This window comes from Canis lupus, chromosome 12 (genome assembly GCF_003254725.2).
Source record: "Canis lupus dingo isolate Sandy chromosome 12, ASM325472v2, whole genome shotgun sequence".
Lineage (NCBI taxonomy): Eukaryota > Metazoa > Chordata > Mammalia > Carnivora > Canidae > Canis > Canis lupus.
Window position 1 is genome coordinate 19,260,497 of NC_064254.1, and position 19,333 is coordinate 19,279,829.

The 19,333-nt window shown below is 38.0% G+C and overlaps 1 long non-coding RNA gene across 13 annotated transcripts in view; it reads left to right on the plus strand.

Annotated features, from left to right (window-relative positions):
- Window positions 1-19,333, plus strand: part of LOC112641730 (uncharacterized) — a 126,623-nt gene that overhangs the window by 75,246 nt on the left and 32,044 nt on the right. For all 13 annotated transcript variants that reach the window (XR_004804310.2, XR_004804312.2, XR_004804307.2 and 10 more), the window contains one exon: window positions 18,919-19,072. This is a non-coding gene — a long non-coding RNA (uncharacterized LOC112641730). The remainder of the gene's footprint in view (window positions 1-18,918; window positions 19,073-19,333) is intronic.

Genomic DNA, 19,333 nt, shown 5'->3' on the forward strand with positions numbered 1-19,333 from the left:
TTGAATGAATTATACATAAGGCCCGCATAATTTTTAAGGATATTTAGGTTATTTCTAATTCTAATCAAATTAAAAGAAAATTTGAGCATGATCTACCTTTATTCATATATTCAACAAATATGTATTGAATATCACTATGTGCCAGACACTCTTCTGAAGATATGGAGGTGGATAAGACCACTGCTCTAGTGGGGATCATAATCTGGGGCCTGACACCCAAAATTAAACAGACCAATGGACAGGTAGTTTTGGATGGTGATGATGTAGTGATCAGTGAGTGGATCATAGTTAAATTAAAGTGGATGGTTAAGGGATGCTCTCCCTGAAGAGATACTTGCACAGAAACTTGAACTAAGTGAAGGAATGGGATGCATAAAGATCTGGGGGCAGGTATAGGCAGTAGAAATTAACAAGATTATAAAGTGGGAATGAGCCTGGATTGTTGGAAGAAAAACAAGAAAGTCAGCATGGTTATAGCAAAGCAAGCAAGGAAAAGAGTGTAAGGAAATGAAGTCAGAAAGTTGGAATATGGGATCCCTGGGTGGCGCAGCGGTTTAGCGCCTGCCTTTGGCCCAGGGCGCGATCCTGGAGACCCGGGATAGAATCCCACGTCAGGCTCCCGGTGCATGGAGCCTGCTTCTCCCTCTGCCTGTGTCTCTGCCTCTCTCTCTCTCTCTCTCTTTCTCTGTGACTACCATAAATAAATAAAAATTTAAAAAAAAGAATATTATGTACAGAAAGTTGGAATAGAGAAAACCATATAGGGCTTTGCAGGCCGTGATAAGTGTGAATTTTATTCTTAGTATAATGGAAGCATTGGTTAGTTTTAAATGGATGGGTGACATGATCTCATTTTTTTGTTCCCCTTGAGAACAAAATTTGTGGCCACATCATTGTGCATAGAATCCATACCCATCATGAAGGATCTACAGCCTATATCTGGCATGCTCAATATGGAAATAAGGCCTTTGTGAGAGTCTCAACAATGGCTAGTATCAATTCCTTTCCTCTCTACATACACATGCTGCTACATGTCGAGATAGAGCCCTATTTTCCCTCTCCTTAAATTTAGGCTGGAGTTAGTAACTTGCTTGAGCAATACAGTGTGGCACAAATGAGGATTTGATACTTCAGCTGCTAGGTCATTAGATTTCTTAGTTTGCCCCTGAATCCCTTGGAATCCTCCCTCTAAAATCCCAGCCACCACACAATGTGAAACCAAAGCTAGTAAATAATTAGAGAAGTCATGTGTTGGGTACCCCCACTGACAGCTGCCAGCCATGAGGAAGCCACCCTGGATGGCCAGTCCAGTCAAGACTTGAGGTTAACTGAAGTCCCAACCAACATCCAATTGCAATTCCATGAGAGTCCCTAAGTGAGAGTCCCTAAGTAAGAGTCTTGATGAGTGCTGTCAGTTTACAGATGTGTGGTACATAACAAATTATTGTAAGCCACAAAGTTTGGGAAGGCTTACAAGACAGAGTAGTCAACCACAACAGTCTCTTTTGGCAAAATGTTTACTATCTATTACAGCTATATTCCTGGTGCCAAATTAGGTAAATTAGGAATCACTGATCCCTCACTTCCTGTTGTTGTTTTTTCCCTTTTCCCTAAATTTCAGGTTCCTTTCTTTTTTCTTTCCTTCCTTCCATCCTTCCTGCCTTTGTTTTGTTTTATTTTGTTTGCAAAATAGAAATAGGCACAGTTCACTCGCATACACTTGGCTCAAATTCAAGAATAAGTCACCCTCTACAGTTCTAGATGTTCCAGAACTGAGCTCAGTGATCTCTCCTAAGAACCATGAAGAATGCCTGATCAAGCATTATCTTCTACAGCTCTCTCTCAATGTTTCCCCCTCCTTTGTGCAGTTTTCAAGCATTTTCATCTTGGTATTTTATTGTCATTGTTAGTCAAGGAAAAGAGTTTCATCTTATCAGTAGACAGTTGGTGACTGCTTTCTTAGGTCACCATGATTCTGTAGATATGTATGTTACATCCCAGCTAGATAGCTATTCATGAGCATAAAACATGGGACAGTTCATTGATTAATCGATCATTGCACAGTGAGGGCCCTTCCTCTTAAAATTCCAAAATGACCCAAGTTTTATTATCTCATTTGTTATGTACATATTAATTTTGGCAATAGTGCATACTTAATATTAGTACATTACTGCTTAAGTATCTGGTAATAAAAACTGTGGTTCTTTAATCTTATTCTGAATGAACAAGGCAATAAGTTTATAGATAAACATGGCTATGAATGTAGCTCTTTCCACATCCATAGACATGAATAAAGACAGGATTATGTAGAACAGAACAAAAATAAAATAAAGCCCCTGACTTCACATAACATTAAAATCTTTTTAGAACAAGGGAAAAAAATAGAACGGATATCCTGTGGAACCTTCATGCCCATCAATTCAGGGAGGTAAAAGGCTGAAGCCAATATCAAATTATGGAAAACATTTTGACTTGGAGTTACAGTGACTTAGTTTAAGTAAACAATTAGCGCCAGAAGTCTGTTGGCTCAACAACCAACATGGAAGTTGGGCCTAAGAAATTATTTTCCATGATCTTTTTAATCTTATACAAAGTAACTCTTCATTATCTTTTTTTTTTAAGGCTCTAAATAGCTATCAATTAACTTTCTATTTCCTGTTATAAAATGTGAACATTACGATGCTCTTGAGTCACCCATAGACTCAAGGGGAAAAATCACTTTGGTCATATGACCTTTTTTACATGGGGCATAAATGTAGCCTTTATATATTACTAATCATAACCACAATGGGACTAATAATATTCTGATACCAAGTTAAATTGAGGAATTAGAAGAGTGCTTTTTATTTTAAGTCTTTGGAAATCTGAGTACAATCAAGAAATTGCTAAGAGAAAGTCTACTTTTGAGGGCCTGGTTTTGGCAGAATTGAGTGTGTGGAAGGGGCCTTCTGTGCTTGATAGCACTCTGGTGTTGTTTCATATGCTGCACTTGGAAAATATTGAAGTTTCTTTTGAATTATTTTTCCTAATGATGAAAAACAGCTAAAATTAATGAATGTTGTAAATTTAAATAGCATCACACCATCAGTCATAAATATCTCAATAGTAAAGAAGCATATTACCATTAACATTTAAAATGATCAACAAGCTGCTCAGGCTACAATTTTTTTTACTGGACAAATTTATCAATTTGAGGTTGGTTCCTATTGTTGTGCCTTGTCGATCCATTTCATTTGGCTGCAAGATACACCAACATATTTTTGTTTTGAATAACTGCTACTTTTTTACACAGTGATCTATTTGGGAAGGATGTGGCCAGAGGGCGGAGTGAGGAAATAGAGTTAACCTAATTACAATATAATGCTTTTTTTTCCTTTTAGTAATTTATACAGGATGTCTTGAGATGTCTCTTTTTGTAAATGTAATGTCTGTAAATGTAAAGAAAATGTAGGCTTTTTCTTTATCAGGACAAAGTAAATGAGGATGCTAATTGATTTCTTTTTTTTTTTATAAATTTATTTTTTATTGGTGTTCAATTTGCCAACATATAGAATAATACTCAGTGCTCATCCCGTCAAGTGCCCACCTCAGTGCTCGTCACCCAGTCACCCCCACCCCCCACCCACCTCCCCTTCCACCACCCCTAGTTGGTTTCCCAGAGTTAGGAGTCTTTCATGTTCTGTCTCCTTCTCTGATATTTCCCACTTATTTTTTCTCCTTTCCCCTTTATTCCTTTTCACTAATTTTTATATTCCCCAAATGAATGAGACCATATACTGTTTGTCCTTTTCCGATTGACTTATTTCACTCAGCATAATACCCTCCAGTTCCATCCATGTCAAAGCAAATGGTGGATATTTATCATTTCTAATGGCTGAGTAATATTCCATTGTATACATAGACCACATCTTCTTTATCCACTCATCTTTCGATGGACACCGAGGCTCCTTCCACAGTTTGGCTATTGTGGCCATTGCTGCTATAAACATTGGGGTGCAGGTGTCTCTGTCTTTCACTGCATCTGTATCTTTGGGGTAAATCCCCAGCAGTGCAATTGCTGGGTCGTAGGGCAGGTCTATTTTTAACTCTTTGAGGAACCTCCACACAGTTTTCCAGAGTGGCTGCACCAGTTCACATTCCCACCAACAGTGCAAGAGGGTTCCCCTTTCTCCACATCCTCTCCAACATTTGTGGTTTCCTGCCTTGTTAATTTTCCCCATTCTCACTGGTGTGAGGTGGTATCTCATTGTGGTTTTGATTTGTATTTCCCTGATGGCAAGTGATGTGGAGCATTTTCTCATATGCATGTTGGCCATGTCTATGTCTTCCTCTGTGAGATTTCTGTTCATGTCTTTTGCCCATTTCATGATTGGATTGTTTGTTTCTTTGCTGTTAAGTTTAAGAAGTTCTTTATAGATCTTGGATACTAGCCCTTTATCTGATAGGTCATTTGCAAATATCTTCTCCCATTCTGTAGGTTGTCTTTTAGTTTTGTTGACTGTATCCTATGCTGTGCAAAAGCTTCTTATCTTGATAAAGTCCCAATAGTTCATTTTTGCTTTTGTTTCTTTTGCCTTCGTGGATGTATCTTGCAAGAAGTTACTGTGGCCAAGTTCAAAAAGGGTGTTGCCTGTGTTTCAAGCAAAATTATTTGGATGTGTTTTCCTTCTTGATGTTTGAAGGAATAGTATTCCTATTCACACATAAATGATGCAAATCTGATTATCTGTTAAGACTATTTTGGTCAGACCATCCAAGTTTTAAAAGAAGGGTGGGTCCTGGGAGCCCTTGCTGTAACTGCAGAGACTAGTGTTTCCCTGAAGCTGTGACCCCTGTGAGTTGTTCTGCCTGCATTTCCCTTCCTCCACTTGACCCCTTGGGGAAGAACATCTCTCCCCTTTGTCAGCATCTGCTCAGAAGCAACTGCCTGTGTGAAACCTTCCCTGATATGTTAAGGTTTTCAACTACTGGCCTCCCAAAGCCCCTGTAGCATATCTTTAATATTGTGTTCATCTGGTAATATTTACATATCTTTATCAAATGCCATCTCCTTCTCTGACCAAAAAAAAAAGAAGAAGAAGAAGAAGAAAAGACCATGGTTTTCCTCATGTGGAGATCATATCCTATTGTTCATGGTAATCCATGGGTTTGGGACCTAGTGCCTGGTATATATAGACAATAATACTGGCTGGTGAAAAGCCAAAAAGGCTGTCCCTAAATTGATGCCATTTTAGAAGCAGGGTTCTCTTTCAAACTTTACAGTAATGGCAAGAAAATACTGAAGTGTCTTATCCTTTAAACCGGTAATTGATTCAGTTCTCTTGTTCTGTAGTGGTAACTTGGGTCCACAAGATGAAATGATTTTAGTGCCCTAAGAGAATTTCCTAAAAGGATAAGAGTCATTTCTCCCTAATGTTGAGGGGACAGAATAGTCCCGAACAAATAAATAGTAATTCTATTTCTTTGATTACAGATGCATGTAAGCATGCATAATTATATAAAATAAGGAATGGTATAGTTTAGGTGTTCTTTGGTATGTTGCAGGGTGGCTGAAAAACTTGTTAAAAACACAAATTCTGATTAATCAGGTCTTGGTGGAGCTCAGTCATTTACAAGTTTTTTTTTTTTTTTTTTTAAATTGAAGTATAGTTGACAATGTTCCATCAGTTTCAGGTATACAGCATAGTGATCCTATACCTCTATCCATTATGCTATGCTCACCACAACGGTAGCTCCCAACTATCACCATATTACACTATTGCAGTACCATTGACTATATTTCGTATGCTGTGCCTTTTATCTTTGTGACTTATTCATTCCATAATTCAAGCTTAGGCACCTGCATTCTAAACAAGTGTTCCAGATAAATCTGATGCTGGTGCCTGCAGACTATGTTGAAGAGACACTGCTATAGATGTGGAGATCACTTTCTTAGGAGCCAGTTTTTATTGGGGTATCTGTCTGGGTCAGTCAGTAGTAAAACATGCAACTCTTAATCTCAGGGTTGTGAGTTTAAGCCCCATGTTGGGTGCAGAGATTATTTAAAAATAAAAAAAAAATCTTAAAAAAAAGAACTAATTTTCACATATATTTCCATGTATGTCTATATGTGTTTTTTTCCTCTCCTTCACTTAGAACATAATATCAAATCCCTTGCCTTTTGCTTTTTTGACTCCTTTGCACTGAATTTAGTGTTTTGCTCTAAAGATACTATCAGAGCTGGCTAAACAGAATCTCATTCCTGTTTTAAATTTATAAGAGGCTAAGAGAAAGGTGGAATCTAAAGTGGCTAAAAGGGCGCTTCACTGTTAATAGGGCTTCACTTTTCTCAGTTGTTGTGTGGATGTTTCTGGTTTTTAATATCTGCACATACCAGTAGAACAAATCAAAGCAAGTCTTTGGGAGTTAACACACACTTATGCCCTTATGCCCATCATCATCAAATGCTCCTGCCTCAGTCAACTACTAGGGCTGTTGATCCAACATTAATCCACTGGTGTCCATCTATCACTGTCCTGCTAAAAATATGACAGTGGCTCCACCTACCTCTAGGAATGAGTCTACCTCTGAACCTGACTTACAACCTCCTCGTGACCTGGATCCTATCTTCCTTTCCAGCCTCGTCAGTATCATCTACCTCAGACACACGACTCTCCAGCTGATAGGACTTCTTGGACTTTCCCTAAGATTATTTTTTTTAAAGACTTTATTTATTTATTCATGAGAGACACACACCGAGAGAGGCAGAGACATAGGCAGAAGGAGAAGGAGGCTCCTCACAGGGAGCCTGACACAGGACTTGATCATGGGACCAGGATCATGCCCTGAGCCAAAGGCAGATGTTCAACTACTGAGCCACCCAGGCGTTTCTTTCCCTAAGATTATAATATGTTCTTTCACAATCTCCACATACATATCACCTTCTGCCTAGAAGGCTTTCACACCTTTGACTTCCTGGTTCATGCTGTCTTCAATGTTCAACTCAGCTATCACTTCCAATGGGAACCTAGAGTGATAAAGCCAATGAGTCTGAGGTATGTAATTTCTTAAAAAAAAAAGAAGAAGAAGCTAACACTAGTTACCTCAAGTATATTGAAGTTAATGAGCATATGAGGTTGATGAGCAAATTACTCATTTTTATCTTTTTAACGTTTAGTAATTTGACAACCCCATGAGGCAGCGTTTCCCATTTTATACTTGAGAGAACAAAGGCACCAAGAAGGGAAGTAAGATGCCCAAATCCACTCCATTAGTAACTAGAAGAGTTAGGAGGCAAACTGATACATCCTGTCTCTGGTTCCATGCCCTCAGGCTTTACACCATAACAAAATGGCCTCTTATTTGTGCACCTTCTCTAGCAGATTAGGAATTCCTCGAACACAGGAGCCACGTCTTGGTTTTCCCTGGATCCTACTTTGCTAGCAAACTGCCTAGTCCATTGTAAATACTCAACTAATATATGTTGGATAAGTCCTTTCCTGCAATGACATGTCTTTGCCTGGACAAGGATTTCAGGAACAGTGGAAGCCACAAAAAAGATCTACTTAATTGAACCGTCCGACCAGAGCCTATCAAAACCACCCAGTGATAGCCTATAGGGGCTACACAGGGACTTTTGCTTTCTACACTAAACTAGAAATTAGTAAAATGCAAAAAAAAAAAAAAAAAAAAAAAAAAAAAAAAAAAAAAAAAGTGCAGTGATGATTTATTTGCAGTTAACCTGTAGAGACAGAGACATGAGTTAGGGATGACTTGTTCTTCCAGTCTCCAGTAGCTATTTCGGGATTGCTTTGTGGCAAGGGACATTAGTTTCACCTCAAGTGGTGTGGGGCAGTAATGGGCCCAGTGATCAAAGTGCCCATGGTGCTTTGTGCTCAGAGGCCTCTGACTATCTTTCCTTCCTCTCAGTGTTCCCAGATAACATGGGCCAGCTCAACTGTGGAGCAGTTTTAAGCACGTGCCTAATCTTGAAGATGTTTTATTAGTTGTCCCACAACCTGACTGATGTCAACTCTATGTTTTGGGGTCAGATAGAACCCAGGTTTAAATTGCAGCTTTATTGTTTTATCATAAATTACTCTAGACACTATGCTTGGCTCTCCAAGCTGTAGTTTCTTCATCTCTAAAATGGGGTTAATAGGAGTATCCACCTAAGAGGGTCAATACGAGGATTCAGTGGCAAAATGTTTAGCAAGCATTAATATGAGTTCTGATTCCACAGCCTGAACTCCTAGCCATTGGCTTCCCAACAACATGCTCAATTTGCTCAGCTATTCCCTCTCATCACTCGTCTGTCCTTTCACTGCTGAATTCATGAAAATAGAGTCTATCCTCATTGCTTTTCACTGTGAACCAGTTTTTCATCCCACAACCCTCACCTCTGCCACCACCACAGCATAGCAGTTACTCTGCAGGTGAGTGGCAGCTGACTGTGTTGATCAGCAATGCTCCACTGGGGATACCATATTCAAACTTTGCATATTTCTTGCTCATCTAGCAGTGCTGAGTGGCTTGGGTTAGTGGGGTGGCTCTGCTTCACACAATTATTGAGAAACCCAGACGTTTATTGCTCAAGGCTTCCATTTGGTTGGCCAAGAGAAAGAGTACAAGGAGAGTGCCCGGGATATGTTCTGTGGACCAGGCCCCAAAGTGACAGGTCACCTCCATGCCACATTCTGTAGTTAGAACAGACAGACCAACAGTGATGCCAGATAAGTAAAAGAAGAGAATGTGGACTTTTCTGAGCTACCATTATTAACCTTAAATTTCTCTAGTATGAAGGCAGTGTACCCTTTCAATCCTTTCTTGAACCATTTCTGTAACTCCCCACCACGCTGTCTCTACCATACCAGACTGTCCATTCTGCTGAAAGACTCAAAATCACTTTCTTTCACACCAAAACTCTTCAAGGCAAGGCACAAAAATATCACCTCTTTCCCTAGCATTCTCCTCCTCTTCCTCTCAGAAGAAGGACAAAGGTGACAGCAAACTCCTGCTACTTTAGGTCACATAAGATCAAATTGTAGAAGGTTTGCACAAGAAGAGTCCTCAATAATACTTAGCCCAAAGTTTTCTTTGTATGAAAGCAAAAGGGTAAGATTTAGGGAAAAGAAGGGATTGCTCGGGGCTGAAACCTAGTCTATCATATTCTATCCCTTTCTCAATCCAGTGCCTCACGGTACCTCTGCTTGGTGTACAGCCAGCCCTATGGACCAGTTTTATTCATCGATATTTTTGAAAATTTCTCCAATTAGCCCACAGTACATATTAAAAACAGTAGAATTTTAGGACTTATAAAAATAACGCCAATAAAATCTTTCTTGTATGGACTGACAGATTAAAAACATTTTTCCCAGTCCTGCTTCAGAATTCTGTAAGTTTTGAAAATCTTACTTTTTCCTAGTGATTGCTCAAATTTCAGTGAGAAGGAATATATAGCTATATATCTTAAGTCTTGGCAATTAAGTCTAGTGATAATTGTTTTTGTGCATTAGTCATAATCACTTTTTAAGCAGCAAAGCCTATTACTGTTACAGAGTGAGTTTCAGATGCCCTGCAGATTTGAGTAATTTTGGGTAATGCAGCTGTGTGTGGTAAAAAGATTTTACAACGCCTATAAAATGTTGCCTCATGACATGTTCGGCAGTGAATCTGTGGTACCATATAACAATTTCAGTGCTTTTCATTAAATACCAGATACCATTTACATTGTGCAGTTTTTAAACAAGAGCCATCCTCCGCGATCAGAAGGGTCTGCAAATTGCAAGGCGTTTGGGAGTCCTGAAATAGGTGGAAGGGTCTTAGATATTTTTCTGGAAATAAACAAAACAGCAAGCAAGCAAACAAAAAACATTGCACACGAGGGAATTAACATTTGATCTACATTGGCCTTCACTGCATTTTAGAATGTTTGTGCCTCTCCCTGCTTCTCTCATCTTCCCACAAAAGATGAGAAGATCTGACTTGCAGCAAATAGTTTGCCTGAAAATATGGTTTCCCATGAAAACAGAAGAAAATAAGAAAATGACAGTGAGTTGTGTTGTATTTCTTGTTACCTGGAATTATCGCTCTTCAAAAGAGAGGAGGGCTTCCAAAGCCTTTTTTTGTTATTATTGTGATTGCAGGTAGGGTAACAGATATAATTATTAGATCAGGCATTTATTCATTCAATCAATTTATATATACTTAGTTAGCTCTGATATATGCCAGCAAAATGGGGGTGGAGTCCAGAATAAAAAAGATGGCTGTGAGAAAATAAGATGAATTTTTAAAGCTAGCTTTTGTCCTCCAAGAGATCACAGTGCTATAGCTTGAAGCTCTGGTTTCTACCTAAATATGGGACCCAACTGATTTTTTTTTTTTTAAGATTTTATTTTATTTATTTATTCATGAGAGACACAGAGAGAAAGAGAGGCAGAGACATAGGCAGAGGGAGAAACAGGCTCCATGCAGGGAGCCCGATGCGGAACTCGATCCTGGGTCTCCAGGGTCAGGCCCTGGGCCGAAGGCAGCGCTAAACTGCTGAGTCACTGGGGCTACCCCCAACTGATTGTTTTTACTGGATAATCTAGCAACTTCTTAAATGTAACTAGTTCAAATCTAAATCCATCATTTTCATTGAAACCAGTTTTTTTCCTTGACTAGAGGGAAGTACTGTGTCTTATAATAGCAAAGCACATAGGGGATGCCTGGGTGGCTCAGTGGTTGAGCATCTGCCTTCGGCTCAGGGTGTGATCCCAGGATCTGGGATCGAGTCCCACTTTGGGCTCCCTGCATGGAGCCTGCTTCTCCCTCTGCCTATGTCTCTGCCTTTCTCTCTCTATGTCTTTCATGAATAAATAAATCTTAAAAAAAAAATAGCAAAGCACGATACAAGTGTTTGCTTTTTACTGGAATTATTCTCTACACGGGTAATTATCTCAGAAACACACAAAAATAAGATTTTGGAAGGATGTAGCATCTTTCTGGTTCCCAAATTTTATGAAATAGCACAGCTTAAGAAAATCCTTTCTGGAAGGTTATGCTCCTCTTTCAGTGTCTGCCACCTTCATTATTCTGTCTTCCCTTCTAATCTGTTCATTATTCTTCACTGCGTTGTCCTGTTTCTCAGGCACCGTGGTGTCATTACGACTAGGTCTCTGACTCTTGGAATTCAGAGTCTGTATCTTAAGCCTCTTTTCTCAGCAGTGATGATGACTGAGCTTAAGTGTGGATCTGAAGCATGAGTTCAAACCCAGGTCCTGACACTAACCCACTATGCAACCCAGTGAAATCAAAACAACTTTAAAACGTCAGTATTCTCTTTTGTAACATTTAGTGGGCAAATAAGGCCCAACTTGCAGAGTTGTACTGAGAATTAAAGAGAAAGTAGATTAATAGTCAAGAATCATTTATAAGTGTAGACCCAAATGTAAATTGTTATTATTATTCCCTGCAGTCCCTGGCTCAGCACAATAAATACTAGTAGATTAATTTATTTATTGATGCTAAGTGAGTCTCCTAAATGTACTCTAAGGTCCTAGAACATTTAGTACCAATTGTTTGCTTTTATGTTTTGAGGATAAACCTTTGCAATTAATCCTTTCACTTTCTGAACAGTGTGTTCCCTGGAAAGAAACACAAGATTTGCACCATCCTTAATCCTGATGGGGCTTTCTCCATGTGTTTCCTAGAGTTTTGCATTGTGTATCCCATCATTACAGCATTGAGAGTTAGTCTTAGAGCTCAGTGAGGGTGCAGGATGTATTAGAAGGAATACTGGGCTTCATTCCTTTTTTTGTTTTATCTGCTTGGCCAAAATTTGCTCAAGATATATGTAGGCATATGCAGTATAATGATAGATCTTTGAGATTGCATGGGTAACTTAAAGACATGATCCCAGTCCTCAAAAGCATCCAGTCTGGTGGGGGGCAGGCAGGCAAAGAAAGTTGCAGTAGGACCTTCCTGGGCTCCACAGGCCCACTTGCATTATACACTGTGTGTGATGTGCCTGTCACTTCACTTCTCTAAACCTGAATCTGCTTGACTGTTAAATGTGGTTTCTTCATGAAGCTATTCTGAAAATTAAGTATGCTGATGCACATCTGACATTTAGTAGATAATGTCAATTCTTTTTCTTCCTGCTTGATTCCATGTAGGTTAGGCCCAAATGACACACACAGAGTGAATATCTCAGTTTGGAGGAAGAATGAATGTGGCCAACAGCTCAGGCACCATCTTAACAAAGGGCATAGTTTTATATTTGGTACATGAGGTCTTCAGAGAGATAACATCTATCAACTGAATAGTGTGTTAGGGGTTTTACACATACTATCTTTCATCGTTATGATAACCCCAACATGCAGAGAATATCTACATTTTCCCAGGTGACACAAGGGATTCAGAAAGCTTAAGCCAAGTGTCGAGGGGGTGGGCTGTGAAGCAGAATACAAGAATAGTCTTTCACTTATTTATTGAATTATTGTTTTTGAATGGTGACACTCTTCTAGAAACTACCAGATAGACTTCTGTTCCTCTGAGATTTTACTTTGGAGAAGGTAGGTAATAAATACAAAAGCACCATAAGCACATTTAAAAGAATTTTAGGGAGGGGAAAGTGAGATGAAGAAGGAAAAACATGCTGGGCAGTTCTCATGATTGGAGAGTTCTTCAAGCCTCACCTAACTGACATTAACCAAAGCTGATACACTTCCCCTGCCCTCAAGTTCTAAAGATTTGTAGAATAATTTTCCAGCCAAAGTGTTTACATTTATTATGAGTAATTTTTATCTAATCTTTTAAAAAAGTAGGCCAGTTTTATAATATAGTGACTTCGTTTTATGGATAGTTGAAAGAGAAAAGCCTCCTCTGCCCAGATGATCTATGTAAACCAATAAAAGTCACTTTGGGGCCTAGATAATTATCTGGATAATTACCTCAACCTTTTTAACTCTGCTATTCTGAGATCATAGCAGACATTCAATGGAAACTTGTTGATTGATTTGCCTTTGACTATGAAGACTTGCCCAATAATTCCTTTTCCCCCCACATTTGAATGGGAGTCTTTTTTTTTTCCTTTTAATTTAGGGATATTTGACAATTAAAAGTTTTATGTATTTATGGTATAAAACTGGACTATTTGATATACATATACATTGCAAAATGATCACCACAATGAAGCTAATTCATATACCCATCACCATACCCATAAATGATAGTTGCTGTTTCTGCGTGTGTCTGTTAAGAACACTTAATATTTATCTTCTTAGAAAATTTCAAGTATCCAAAAAAGTATTGTTAACTATAGTTACATTGTTGTACATTAGATCTCCAACTTAATCATTTTATACAACTGAAACTCTGTACCCTTTGACCAACATCTCTCATGTCTCATTTCTCCCTCCAGCTCCTGGTAATCACGATTCTACACTCTGCTTCTAGGAGTTTGAGTATTTAAGATTCCACATATAAGTGAGATCATGCAATATGGTATTTCTGCGTTTGGCTTATTTCACTTAGCATAACGCCCTCCAGGTTCATCTGTGTTGTTGCAAATGATGGGATTTGTTTCTTTTTTTAAGGCCATTTTATAAATATATCCTTATAGTAATTTGTACATATACATATGTAATATATATATGTAGATAGATAGATAGATAGATAAATTATGTTATACACACACACACACACACATATATGTAAACTCTGACCTAATGATTCTGAAGGCCAAATGCCTTGAACATCCAGGAAAAAATATATTTATTTGCCCTTATTTATGCTAGAATGATAAAACCTATAGAGATTAAAAATCGCTCTAATCACTTTTTAAAAATGAAATAAGCTAGCATTTACCCAGCCCAGAGAGATGTGGAAAGACATCATACTTGCTTTGGTAACAATTTCTGTTTTCCTATATGCCAGCAGATCAAAAGTCCTCTCATGTCTATCCCCAGATCACACTTAGTAGTATAACTATTCTCTGGTTGGTACATTTAAATTCTGACATTCTCCTTACCCCATTGACAAATATAAAAAGAAATGAATTTTTATCTTCTGCTAATATGCTTGGAAGTTTATGATGGCTCATAATGCTTTGGATTTTAAGGATGTGAAGAAGTGGTGATATCTATTTTGAATTAAATTAGGATGTAAAGGTATAGGCTCTCTCTCCAGATTTCTAATGATATATGAGACGAATCCCTTAGGGTGTCCATTTTGGACACTAGTCTTCAATTCACTTGATAGTGGCAATCGATGTGAAAAGCTGTATTTAGTTTCCAAAAAGAAAACCCCCCAAAACCCAAGCAACCTTAGTGGAAATATCTTATTTTTCAATGTAATTTGAGGCACCATTTACATACAATGGAGTACACAGTTTTTTAAATGCTCAACTAGATGTATATTGACAATTGATATATAATTTCATGAACCTGACCCTGTGCCTTTTTCCAGCCAATTCTTAACTTTCTAGGCCCAACTATATTTTAATTTTGCTTACCACAGGTCATTTTGCCTGTTCCTGGACTTCATATGGGTGGAATCTTACTGTCTCAACACCTTCCTTCTGAATTTAAAATTTACAAAGCACTTTCACTTTCATTACTCCTTGCAGCCACAGAATGAAGGTCCCAAGACATAAATTTTTACAGATGGAAACACCAAAGCTCAGAAAATTTTCATGACTTGCTTAAAGTCACACAGTAGAAGGCTACAGAGGCAGAATTGGAGCTGAGCGTTCGGATTCTGGGTCCTAGACTCCTTGTGTTGAATCCTAGTGTATCCTGGAAAAATATTTGGACTCATTATCATAACAACAGTGACAATAAAAGTAAAGTACCTAGATCTGAATCTCAAATTGCCGCTCTTTACGTGCATGATTTTTAGTATTTGATTTTTTAATTTGATTTATTTCAGACTCCGTTACACTATTTATAGCTTAAAGATAGGAATATCCTCATTCCTGGACCTCACATCCCTGTTTATACTCCAAAACTTTCATCACACTTTCTGTTGGAGCCCTGTGAGCTTCAACACTAGCAGACAAAGTCAGAAACCAACTGTTGGGTTTTGACACACTTGGTTTAAACCTTTCTGATCACATTTTATTTCCATTTTTGTCTCCATGCAAAATGATGAGCTCCTTGAAAATGGTGTCCAGTTCTTATGCATTGTTATTTCTCAAGTGTTTAGCACCCTGTCTGGCCCAGAAGTGATGTGCACTACAAGTTCACTGAACCTGTTACAAGTAACCAGAAATTAGGACAGGCAAAAATCTTTTGGAGAAAGGACTGGCTTCTGCCTTTTTTGTTATTACTCAGACTTGCCTGAGTGGGTCTCACGAGATGGAAACTGCATATCTGTGGCTTATGTAAATAGCATTGCACCTTTCAGGGGAAAATTCTTGGGCTCAATATTTAATAAGAGGGTGTGAAAACTATGATGAGTTTATTTGTATGATCATGCTAAAAATATAAATGCCATAAATCTCCAAGTCACTGAATTCTAAAGCAAATCAATGTAGGAGGACGGGGTCCACTACCTGTTGGAGCTGAATCTCTGTAAGGGCTGAGGAAGGACCAGTCTGCCTAGTGCCCGCTTCCTCAGCTCACCACCTACTAATTCCCTCATGCTGCCTTTTGCCAGCTACCTATTGTTAGCTGCAGTGCTGTGGTGGCATTAAGGGAAACAATAATGTCTGCTAATGCTGTCAACACCTTGGCAATATCTGCCTTTCTTCAATTACTTTTGTTTACAAATTACTCCTAATTTTGTTCTTAAAAGCTAGTTAAGAACAAATGCTGCTAGGATTGATGGGAAGCTAACTGCATGATTAAGTAATTACGTTTTTAAAGCTTGCCTTACACTAGGACTAATGATATGTCACCCAGTAGCAGAAACCCCAGATAATGAATGAGAAATGTTTATATGTACTTAGTTGCTTTTAAATTTCCCTTCACGCTAGAGCTGGTGCTATGCATGGGGTACTGGGATGAAGAAAGGGAGTGACAGCTCAGCCTCCGCAGCCTTTGTGCAGAACCAGAAACTCCCACCAAGGGCTCTTTTCTATCCTCGTGGATGCTTTATTTTTTGCAGGGCTGATTGTTCAATTGGTTCACTGATGAAAATGCTACATCATTTCATTGAATAAAGAGCTGAATGAATTTAACTAGTAGGTGGTTGTCCTTTCACCGCAGGGATCAGATTTAGAGCTGATCTTTTGAGTATATAGAATAGAATTAGAGTCAGGGCTGATGGTGCTCTTCCATCCCTCCTTTAACCGGGGACTTGTACTGGGTGAGTGTTGGAGAGGCAGGTATTGGGTGACCAGGGCACAAGGGCTGGGAGAGAGGAGGAAGCAGGTCCCTTCACACTGACACCTGGGGGTTCTCAGGTCATTCCTAGGGACACAACACCCCTCGACTCTAGGTGAACGTTAACACGCTCTTCTTTAGGGCTACAATCCTGGAGGTAGAGTCAGGACTAATTTTGCAGGGAGGGGTGATGTTTCCTCAGCTATAACATAGGTTCTCCAGTTGCCCGTCAGTTTCTTTCCTAGGTAAGGACAGTAGGAAAATAATTCTATCCATTCATGTGTGTATAATACAGCTGCCTTAATTTATTTCATATATAATTTTATGTGTAAATGATATATGCATATGCATTCATATATAATTTATATGTATTACCGCTTAATATATGTTTATGTATAGTTATGCATAACACATGAATATAAAAAGCATAGCACAAGTTTTCAATATGTTGCTATAATTTTATGTGTACTGTGTTGCTATAATCCATATATATATGCATTATATATATAAATATATACATGTATCACACATAAACATACAGGTCTATAATACCTATATATGCACACGATACCCACAATGACATGATATATTGCATATCTATATACATATTCTCAAAAATATATAATTCAACAATAATATCAGAAAATGAGTTAATGAGTTGATGGATAGGCTCTAGTGTGACACATTATCATCCATTGGCTTACACTGAATGGTGAGAGGTCAGTTCTGAGTATAGATCTAGGCTCACGTTGGCCAATTTGTTTTCTTCATCTCTTTCTCTGCCTCCTTCATTATGTGTGGATTATAAATACCAATGTGAGGGGTCACTGTGAGGAGTAAATGAGATTATAAAGGGGATTTATCCAACTCTCTTGCACATAGTAGGTTTTCAATAAATGTTAATTTCATTTAATAAGAACTGCAATTTCTTATTTCAAACATTGACTAATAGTGACCCCTGAGAGAAGCAACAGACTATGCAATTTTCTCTACTTGTGAAATTCAAACCAGTTATCTCTTACTGCCAAGTAATAATGACTGTAATAAACTGAGGAGATTTCCGTTTAAATAAGTGGACGATTTTAGCTGACTCTGGAAATGTAAATGGACCCTAATTAACGAATGCCTTAATCGTTCCTCCTGTTTCTTCTTTATAGACACATTATTTCCTGCCCAGGGGTGAATACATTCAGTGTACATACGTTCAGATATGAATACACATATGCATATACATTTTCAAGGTACCAGCCTTAATGGAGAAGAACAAAGGCTATTCATTAATTAGGGCTACAAAAATTTCTTCAAGCATTTCTATTTGCATCAGAATAAAGTCTATCTTCCTTAGTCTAGCATTCAAGGTCTTCTGGATCTGACTTCAACTCTGTTTCATAAGATGTTCCATTTTCCCCAAGAAACTAACTCTCTCTCTCTTCTGAATTTCCAGAGGACATATTCCCTATACTAATCATTTGACATTTTATCATTTTCTGGCTCTATTTGAAAGTTTTTTGCTATCTCACTTCTCAGAGCAAGGAAACTAGCTATCAAATTTAGCTGGTCAAGAATTTTTTTATTGCTTAGAAATAGATATAATTATTTTTTCAGCATAAAATATTACTAGTTTATGATAGAAAAATGAACTAAATAGCATGGTATAAAAAAAAAAATAAAAGGACCTATGATTTCAGAGACATAATGCTTGACAGCCACCACAAGGTATAGTGATTAAGTCCCATCCAAGATTTTCCTATGTTTGAAAAACAAAATGGATCAGGCTCAGATTATTTATTATTTCATATTAAATGTAGATTGTCTTAAATTTAGAATTGTTTTACGTGTACATTGTATTCTGCATTATCATTAATTATCTTATGGATGCTTTTGCAATTTTGTAAAATATTATCTGGAAATATTTTTAAGAACGATATACTAACCTTACAGAAAAGAGTACCACAGTTAATTTATCTCATCTATTAATTTTTGGTTATTTTCAGTTATCACACTTTTATTGCTTTAACCAATCATGATGAGCTCCATCTCTTTATACCCAAATCTTTGTCTTAAATTCCGATTCCACCCTCAGGATAAATTTTCTCTTAGTTTAATCTAAAGTTTTAAGAGTCTTGACATAGAAACCAAAATGTTTTCTAAAACACTTTACACTGCCTCCAACAGTATTGAGTACCTCTCTCCTTGCCACCTTAAACTTTGGGAAGTCTTGTCTTTAAAACATTTTTGGCAGCATATTTCATTATAAATTTCATCTCTTTGTTTACTATTTACACAGAATATTTTTCAATAGGGAACATTTCCGATTAGGAAGAGAAGTCTGAGGTTAGCCTGAATTCATTAATTTTTTTTTCTCTTTGTCTGGCACTTGGATTTTTTTTTCTTTATTCCAGAAAAGTCAGGTATATCTATTTTCTTGAGCACAGCCAGTGATTTTCCTCTGCAGATTCTAACTCTGGGTAGGTTGATTATTATACAAGGATATTTAAACAGTAGTCTATGGTCTCCTTTTGCTGAAGTGCTCCCTTTGTCCTGCCTGCCTCTGTCTGATGGAATCTGGATGCACATTTCAAGATGCTGGATATGAGTGTTCATGACCTTTCACTCCTGGTCTGTGCAGGTTGGATGTCAGAGTCTCTTAAACAGGGACCACAATAGAGGTCCTGATGGGGTTGAAAACAGAGGACTCAAGAGTGAAGCAGACACCTCTGAATACTAGAATCAGTGGAGCAATCCCAAGCTAAGCTGTTGATGATGTAACCTGGTTCTCTGATGTAAGTGAATTTGGGGGGTGTGGGCAAATATGGAGGCAGTTATTGTGGGCTTGTGTGATCTTTTACCATCTACTTGCTTAGCTGAGTTACTTTGCTTTATAGGTTTTGACATGAGCTGGTGACTAAATTTCACAATTCATCCTACCCATAATGTAGTTGAGGTTAATTCTTTCACAAAATTGGTATAATGAAAAATTGGGACATTGCCTATTATTCTGTTTTCAGGTGGATGAAAATGAATAAGTTACATATTTCTAATCA